Source organism: Nicotiana tabacum, chromosome 12 (genome assembly GCF_000715075.1).
Source record: "Nicotiana tabacum cultivar K326 chromosome 12, ASM71507v2, whole genome shotgun sequence".
In the NCBI taxonomy this organism is placed as follows: domain Eukaryota; kingdom Viridiplantae; phylum Streptophyta; class Magnoliopsida; order Solanales; family Solanaceae; genus Nicotiana; species Nicotiana tabacum.
In genome coordinates, this window is record NC_134091.1 from 38606102 (window position 1) to 38614959 (window position 8858).

At 38.0% G+C, this 8858-nt stretch overlaps 1 long non-coding RNA gene across 2 annotated transcripts; it reads right to left on the reverse strand.

Annotated features, from left to right (window-relative positions):
• Nucleotides 1-4098: 4098 nt before the first annotated feature.
• Nucleotides 4099-8199, reverse strand: LOC142166848 (uncharacterized). 2 transcript variants are annotated; one of them, XR_012697266.1, is made up of 2 exons: nt 7891-8199; nt 4099-4424 (listed from the first exon to the last, which is right to left on the reverse strand). It is a non-coding gene; the product is annotated as an uncharacterized LOC142166848 (long non-coding RNA). The 2 variants fall into 2 exon arrangements; XR_012697267.1 differs by having other exon boundaries at nt 5904-8199.
• Between the last annotated feature and the right edge of the window lie 659 nt (nt 8200-8858).

Below are 8858 nucleotides of genomic sequence, written 5' to 3' on the forward strand. Positions count from 1 at the left end.
AGACGGTGGTTAGAGCTTCTAAAGGACTACGACATTAACATTCTTTATCATCCAGGTAAAGCTAATATTGTAGTCGATGCTCTCAATCGTAAGTTCATGGGGAGTTTAGCTTACTTGCAGCCACAGAAAAGGGAGTTATCTCAAAAACTCCATCAATTAGCCAGTTTGGGAGATAGATTGATAGATTCAGAGGATGCAAGAGTTGGAATTCAGAATAGAACTACCACTTGTTTAGTGACTGAAGTGAAACAGAGGCAATATAAAGATCTAGTTCTAATTGAGTACAGTCAGGTAGCCAGAAAAAAGAAAAAGTCACCTTATAGAGTTACTAGTGATGGAGTCGTCAGTATAAAGATAGGCTTTGTGTTCCAGACATTGCAAGGTTACACAGGAAAATTATGGTAGATGCACATCATTCCAAGTGCACCATTCATCCAGGATCTACTAAGATGTACCATAATCTTAAGCGGATTTACTAGTAGGACGGAATGAAATGCGACATAGCAGAGCTCGTGGCCCAGTGTCCTAACTGCCAGCAAGTAAAGTTTGAGCACCAGAAGCCTAGCGGTTTGTTATAGTAGATAGATATCCCAACATGGAAATGGGAAGTAGTGAACATGGACTTTATCAGAGGCCTGCCACGTACGCGGAGCATGTATGATTCTATTTGGGTTATAGTTGACAGGCTTACTAAATCAACTCATTTCTTGCATGTTAGAACTACATATACAGTAGAAGATTATGCCAGAATGTATATCAAGGAGATTATACGCCTTTATGGTGTTCCAGTATCTATCATTTTAGATAGAGGCGCACAGTTTACAGCTAACTTCTGGCGATGGTTCTAGAAAGGTTTGGGGACGCAGGTGAATTTGAGTACAACTTTTATCCCCAGAGAGATGGTCAGGCCGAACGAACTATACAAACGCTCGAGGACATGTTAAGGGCGTGTGTGTTAGATTTCAAAGGCATCGGGGATGAACACCTACCATTGATAGAGTTTTCATACAACAATAGTTATCATTCCAGCATATAGATGATGCCTTATGAAGCTTTGTACGGGCGCAAATACATATCACCCATAGGATGGTTTGAAGTTGGTGAGTCTCAGTTGATAGGCCCAAATTTGATCCAACATGTAGTGGATAAGGTTAAGCTAATCGTGGAGATATTTCTAGAAGCCCATAATCGACATAAGTCATATGAAGACAACCAATGTCGAGATCTAGAGTTCCAGGTTAGCGATTGGGTGTTCCTGAAGGTGTCACCTATGAATGGCGTTATGAGGTTGGGAAAGAAGGGAAAGATTGGCCCTAGGTATATAGGTCCATACTAGATCACCAGATGACTTAGTTGTGTAGCATACGAGTTGGACCTTCCATCAGACCTTCAGGAGGTACATCCAGTGTTTCATGTCTCCATGCTTCGGAAGTGTGTTGGAGATCCTTCCATATTTGTACCAGTTGATGATGTATAGATCACCGAGCAATTAACTTATGGGGAGGTACTTATTGCCAGTTTAGATCGACAGGTTCGGTTGAGGACGAAAGATATTCCTTTAGTGAAAGTGTTATGGCGGAGCAATAATGTGGAAAAGATGACATGGGAAGCCGAGAAGGATATGAGATCAGATATCCGCATCTCTTCACTACTCCAAGTATGTAACGGGTCTATACTTAATGCTTCTATATACCTCAGTCAACATTCAAGGACGAATATTCTTAAGGGAGGGAGATTGTTACACCCCATACGTCTATAATATCGTATATTGTGTAAATGACTTTATAATCATGATTTAAATGAGTTTAAAGTCATAATATGACTATATATGATTTTTGGATATAGAATATAACATTTGGAAAAAATCGAATTTAAGTTGCGGAAAACTCGACTAAGGATTTGACTTGTAACGAAGCTTTTTGAGCAATTAATTTCGTGTGTTATATGAATTCAAACTTGGAAAGGAGTACTCTACAGTTGAGTTAGCAACCCGAAGAAAATATCGAAAAACTGTGTGGATCCAATCCGAAGAAAGGTATTTTAGAGATATATTATATACCAAATTAAAGGTCTTGGAATTTAGTTTCCAACTCTCTTGACCATTCGTTCATACGACGTTAGAATAAAGAGATATGAGCGTCGGCATGTGATTGACTTTCCATCCTTACTATAAATAGAAGACTTAGTCTTCTTTTTCCTCATTTTCCAGAAAATTCAAGCACAAGCAGAGCTTCCATAGCTCTCCAAGAAGTTCCTTAGGGTTTTGAAGAAAGTCCACCTACGCAACTCAAAATCAAGAAGCGTACACATCAACGCGATCCTTAAGACATAGGTAAGACTTTGTCGTCCTCCTTTCTTCTTATAACTTAAGTTTTGGAAAGATATTCGTGTCTTCTCCTTATTGAATGGTGTGGATCAAATGGAACAAGGTTTAGAAGCAAGAACACAAGAGGTATGTAAGGTTTTTATTTCGTTTTCGGCATGATTTGGTTTAGCTATGTTCTAGCATTTCTTCTTGATATTTTAAGAGTTGTTAAAGCAAAATTTCAGCATGTATTGTATCTTTGTATAGTATTCAATTACATATGTGAAGTATGGAAGAAACTAGCTTATATTTGGAACTTCAAAACATAACAAAAACAAAAAGGGCAAATCGTTCATTTGGCGTATACCATCCGGACTTCCGTTTGTTCCATTCCTTTGATGTTCTTATGTATACCTAACCCCCATATTATCCTTATCGATTCATTTAAAATTATATAAGCTTAATTATCATATTTTGATGCTTAGATTATTCCTAAATCATAATTAGACTTTTATGTCACAAGTTAGCCACTATGAGCCGATATTATGTTCATAATTTCGTTTTGTCGATCGTTTGACACTATTGTGGATAACTGGATCTCCTTTAGTTTGATTTTATTATCTTGTCCGGGTATACATTCACGTGTAAGTTGTTCTGCTTGCTATTTTTTTGGGGATCATCCCGTTTTAGGGAAAACTCTACCGAAAGTTTTGGAAATTCAAAGAGTTGGACAAATTTTAAGTTCCTTGGTTCTAAATTGATTCTAGAGGGATCCTAATGAGTTAATTAGACTTAGTATCTCATGTATATACTAAGTTTCTCCCTAAAATAGGGATAGGCTCCTCCGTCGAACTTATGGACGATGAGCGTCAGATTACGTTTGTGATTTCATTTATGGTTTTCATCATAATCTCTTGAGTCTATATAATGCTGCCACATGTGTTATGCCTCATACATACTTACACTGATTATGATTGTGGGGGGGATATAGCCCATAACAACTGCCGAGCCTATTGATCATATATTTACCTGCTGGGGGGATATAGCCTATAACGCCAGTCAGGAATGTTATATACGCCTATATAGCTACAGTTTTCATTGCATGACTATACATGTGGCTAGTTCAGATGTATAGTTACCTGATTGGGGGGATATAGCCCATAATGCTAGACAGGTACCAGTTCAGATAGTAGTTCAGTTTCAGCACAATTTCAGCTTAAACTTCGATTCAGTTCCAGATCACTTGCTAGTTCAGATTCTTGTTTAGCTTTCAGCTTATATTCAGATTTCCAGCTTACAGTCATACTTTACTATGCTTAACATATGCTTTCTACCCTATATACTTTGTACATATCATACTCACGTCCCTTCCGGGGCGATGCATTTTATGTCTCGCGGGTACAAATCGATTAGTGCTTGAGCCACATCAGTAGTCCATCCACCAGTTGTTGGAGTCACTCCGCTTATTCCCGGAGTTACTTATCTTTTTGTATGTGTGCAGTCAACTAGTTTAGGTATGGCGGGGCCTTATCCCGTCCAGTACATGTTCAGTTCAGCACTCCTAGAGGCCTGTAGATATGCACCTATGTAGTTAGTATATTTTTATATGTCAGCTTGTGTTAGCCATGTTAGCTTTCCATATTATACAGTTCTTATCAGCTATGCTTATGTTTGTTCAATTTATCAGTTTATATTCATGATTAGTAGATTATCAGCAAGTTTAGTGATGATCAGAACTTAGTATCGATTATCCGTCACATCCCTAGGATAGTTCGTGACAAAATAAAATCAAATCTAGAAATCATGGAAACATACATTCTTCTTTACCAAATTACCGAGTTTGAATAATACATAAAGCGAAGTAATAATAGTAACAGGTACAACTGTGAACATCCACTAGGAACCCCCAAAACCTAGTGCCACAATTGCATGAGCATCTACTAGGAAATATCATACTACTACAACATATGTCTGGAATATATAATAGACAGGATAAATAAATGAATAAGAGGGACTCTGTATACTGTAGATCGTAACATAGAATGCAGCTCACCACAAAGTCTCCTTAGCAGTTGTGCCTATACACTAAGATAACCACCAAATGTATCTGTCTCAATAGCTGCACAATTAGTACAGAAGTGTAGTATAAGTAAGTAAATCAACAGTACCCAGTAAGTATCTAGCCTAACCCCGAAGAAGTAGTGATGAGGGATCGACATTGATACATACTAGTGGTCCAATAAATCAAGTATAATAAAAGTAGACAGGTACGAAGCATGGCAAGTATAACAATGAGAGGAAATATATGTACATAACACGATCCGCAATAGAAGAATAAATACGAAGTCCTTAATAACCGGACACTACCTCGAATGAAATCCATAACGGTCAACACCAGATAAAATGTCACATCTAAATTCAGGAAAACTCATAGGTACACTGACTCCTTATAAAAAATTATGCACATTTCTGCCGAGCTGAACGACCTGATCCCATAAGAGTGTTTCATAGAACTACCAAGGCGAATGACCTGATCCCATAGGAGTGTGTTAGACCCAATCCCATAAGAGTGTGTTACATAATCCTGCCGAGGCGAACAACTTGATCACATAAGAATATGATATATGATACTGCTGAGGTGAACAGTATTATCCCATAAGAATATGTACTTTGCCGATACGAATGGCCCGATCCTATAAGAGTGTGATACATTATACTACCGAGGCGAACAACCTGATCACATATGAATATTGATGAGGAATTCTGCCCGAACCCATTAGAATATGAAACTTTGACGGGTCACTGGCCCCACTCACGAATATACGTGTGAGTTATAAAATGTAAGAAAATTTTCGAACAAATATGCACAATGCGGAAGAAATTCGTAAAAAAGGAAGTATAATGTCCCCCACAAATTTAGTATCTCGTCAATTATCTAAAATAACAAGTTTGATACTCTACGCGAGTCTAGTCTCAGTCTAAATTTAAATTAAAGCATTTAAACAGGCAAGAACAACTCAAACAGTACAATTAAAGCGTGGCGTAAGTCTAAGTCTACCTGGACATAATTAGGAATTCTAGCATACGCATGGATACTCGTCACATCAAACGTGCGTAGCTCCCACAAAATGTAGCACATAACAAATATAACACCTACGGGATAAATTCCCCCTCACAAGGTTAGACAGGAGACTTAACTCGCTCCAAAATTTGATAACCGGTTCCAACGCCTCTCTAACACCTCAAACCAATGCCAAACATTTCGAAATTAGTCAAAGAATGTGAAAACCAATCAAAATATAATCAAAGACTCATAATTTAATCAATTAGAAATAATTCACATCTCAACTCGAAAAGTCAACAAAGTCAACCTTCGGGCCCACGCCCGAATTCCAAAAATTCTCGAAGATAAATATCACTCATAGCACTACGAACTCAAATATATAATTTATTCCTAATTTCATGTCCAATTTTGTGGTCAAAATTCAAAATACTATTTCTAGGGTTTCTTCCAAATTTCCACAATTTCAACCAATTTTCATGTTAAAATTCATATATAATCCATGTATTTAACTTACAATAAGTGAGAACCACTTACCTCATGATAGCTTATGAAAATGGCTCCCCCAAATCGCCTTAGCAAAAGAGAAATGAGTTGAAATGAGCAAATTCCTGATTTGCAACTTATGTTTTGCCTAGAACATTCCTCTTCGCGATCACAAAAGAACCCTCGCGATCGCGAAGGCCAACCAACCTCGCCCAGGGAAACCTTTTACGTGGACGCGAGACTCCACTCGCGATCGCGAGCCACTGCCTGAACAGGCTACGCGAACGTGAAAACGAACACGAGCCCATGTCCGTGAATGTAAAGGCCAAACATTCCAGACAAATGCCTTATGCAATCACAAATAGCTCCCAGCGATCGTGAAGAGAAACCCTACCAGGCCACCTCGCTAACGCTTCGTGTTCGTGACCCTTACCATACGAACGCGATGAACAACAAGACCAAGAATCGCGATTTCGATCCCTCAGTTGCAATCGCGAAGAACGATTCTCCCAGCTCCCAAACAACGCTCAGTGATCGCGAGCCTTTCTCCATGATCGCAAAGAACACCCCTGACACTAGAAACTAACAATAGCAATACAAGGAGAAATGGTCTTAAACCACCCCGAATCATACCCGAGGCCCTCGGGACCCCGTCCAGTCCTACCAACCAATCCTAATACCTTATCCAAATTTATACAAAGGCTCAAAACGCCACGAATAACATCAAAATCACGAATCGATGATATCCTTCTTTTAACTTTCAAACATTCAAACTTCGTCGAATGCGTCCGAGTCACACTTGGACAATCCGGATCACCACCAAACTTCACACATAAGTTCCAAACAGTAAAACGAACCTATCTAAGGTCCCGAAACACCATCAAGAGTCCGGTAATACCAAAGTGCAATCTAAGTCAAACTTAGCAAATTTCAAACCAAAATACAAACTTATAGGAACCTTCAAATCCTAATTCCGAGATTGTTTACTCAAAAATAACACCTTGGTCAATTCTTCCAACTTAAAGCTTACGAATTGAGAATTATCCTTCCAAATCAACTACGAACTTCTCAAAAATGAAAACCAACTACACGTGCAAGTAATAATACATGAAGTGAATCTACTCAAGGTCTCAAGCCATCAAACAATATGCTATATCTCAAAACGATTGGTCGGGTCGTTACATAGAAGGTCCAGTTAGTTGTGATCCCTTATCATTCTGTCCAATATCCTTGTTCAATACCTCAAAAGAGTTTGAGGTGATAGACATACTCCCCTCCATAGCTGGTGATTTATGTGTAGGTGATGTTACCCTACTATTTACTTCTTTCCTTTTGTGTTTTCCTTCAATCCTGTCATCAGCCTTCTTAATTTGTTAGGTCTGACTCATTTGTGGTTTCTTCTCATGTGGTTGTGGTTGTTTCACTTGCCCTCCCAATTTCTGAGTTGCTTTTTGTTTCTTAATCCATGCCTCATCCCTCTGTTGCCTTCTACAATCTACTAACTCATGTCCAAAGTTCTTACATCTGGTACACATCACTGGCTTCCATTCATATTCCGCCAAATGTTCAATGATCTTCCCATGTTCATTTTCGAACATTATCCTTGAGGGAAATATTTTATTCAGTGGCTTTTCCATAAGGACTCTTGCATAGGTCATCCTTTCCCTTTGTGATGTAGCTCTATCAGCTTAGGGGATTCCCAATCATCCTAGATTTCTCAGCTACGACACTATTTTACATCCAAACCAACTAGTCTAATGCAAATAGTAACCTTGTCTACCTTCTCTTTTGTGACTTCAGTATCCGGCCTCCATGGCTTAAACACACTAGGCTTTCGATCAAACATCTGTACATATGCTTCCACTGCTTTCCCTCTGTCTTCAATATTTTGGAATCGCTCTAGGAATACCCCTCTATTCACTTAAGCTACCTTGTCAATTCTCACCACCCCCCCCCTCTTCCAGATTCGTTTGAAATACCCCTCCATCTATTGGAGCTAATCCCTTAACAGAATAAGGGTTTGAGGTTTAAGGTTTACCTGAAAGATGTTCGCCTGCAATTTCCTCCTCAACTAGATCTGCCCACGATACTTTACCAGAATTCATCTGCTCTGTTGATGATTCGCTCGTATTCCCGACCAGAATTCCCATTGGTAGGCTCGTTGTCAATCGATGAACCATATTTGACGGAATAATCCCTTGCCTATACATTCACACTTTTAGTTTTCCGATCATCCACAGATTGCGGTATTGTTTTCTTCGCCACATTCATAGTAGTGTTACCCCCTTGCAATTGTTGCTCCCCCCCTCCAGCTAAGGTTGTGCTTTAGCCCCCAATCTTTACCAAGTGTTATTTTATCTCATATTTGTTAAATTGTCATTTTCACTTCACAGTGATATACTATCTTTTTAATCATTTATTAGAATTCAAATATATTGACTAGAAAATATGAATCCGACCGTCAAAACTAAAAAAATGAAAAAGAAAAATTAAAGCTATAATACACTACCAAAAAGAATTATTAAGATAAATTGATTATAAAAATTTACTAATAATTTTGCATCTTAAAACGTTAAGAATATATATAATGAACTTTCTTAAAAAATAAAATTTAAGACCTCTCATCAATGTTGGTTTTAGGCCATAAATACGGTTGAGCCCCTGCATACGAGATTATGTTAGGATATAAAAGACTAGAGAAATAGAAACACGCAACTATGCAATATGCACATAAATTTACGAACATATATACGTTTACTTTCTTTCAGAAAGACAAATATCATAAAATAAAAATTTGACATAGAAGAATAACGTTTTCTTTTTCAAAAAAAAATTGACATAGAAGAATAACTTGAAAATCCAATCGAAGAAGTAAAAAAGAAAAGAGAGATAACCGAGGTGGTAAAGCGATGTTGTCAATCCAAAATAATCACTAGGTTGACATTGACGGTGTCTTTCTAAAGTCTGTTATTTGACATATTCTAAGACATGAAAAAAATATATTGT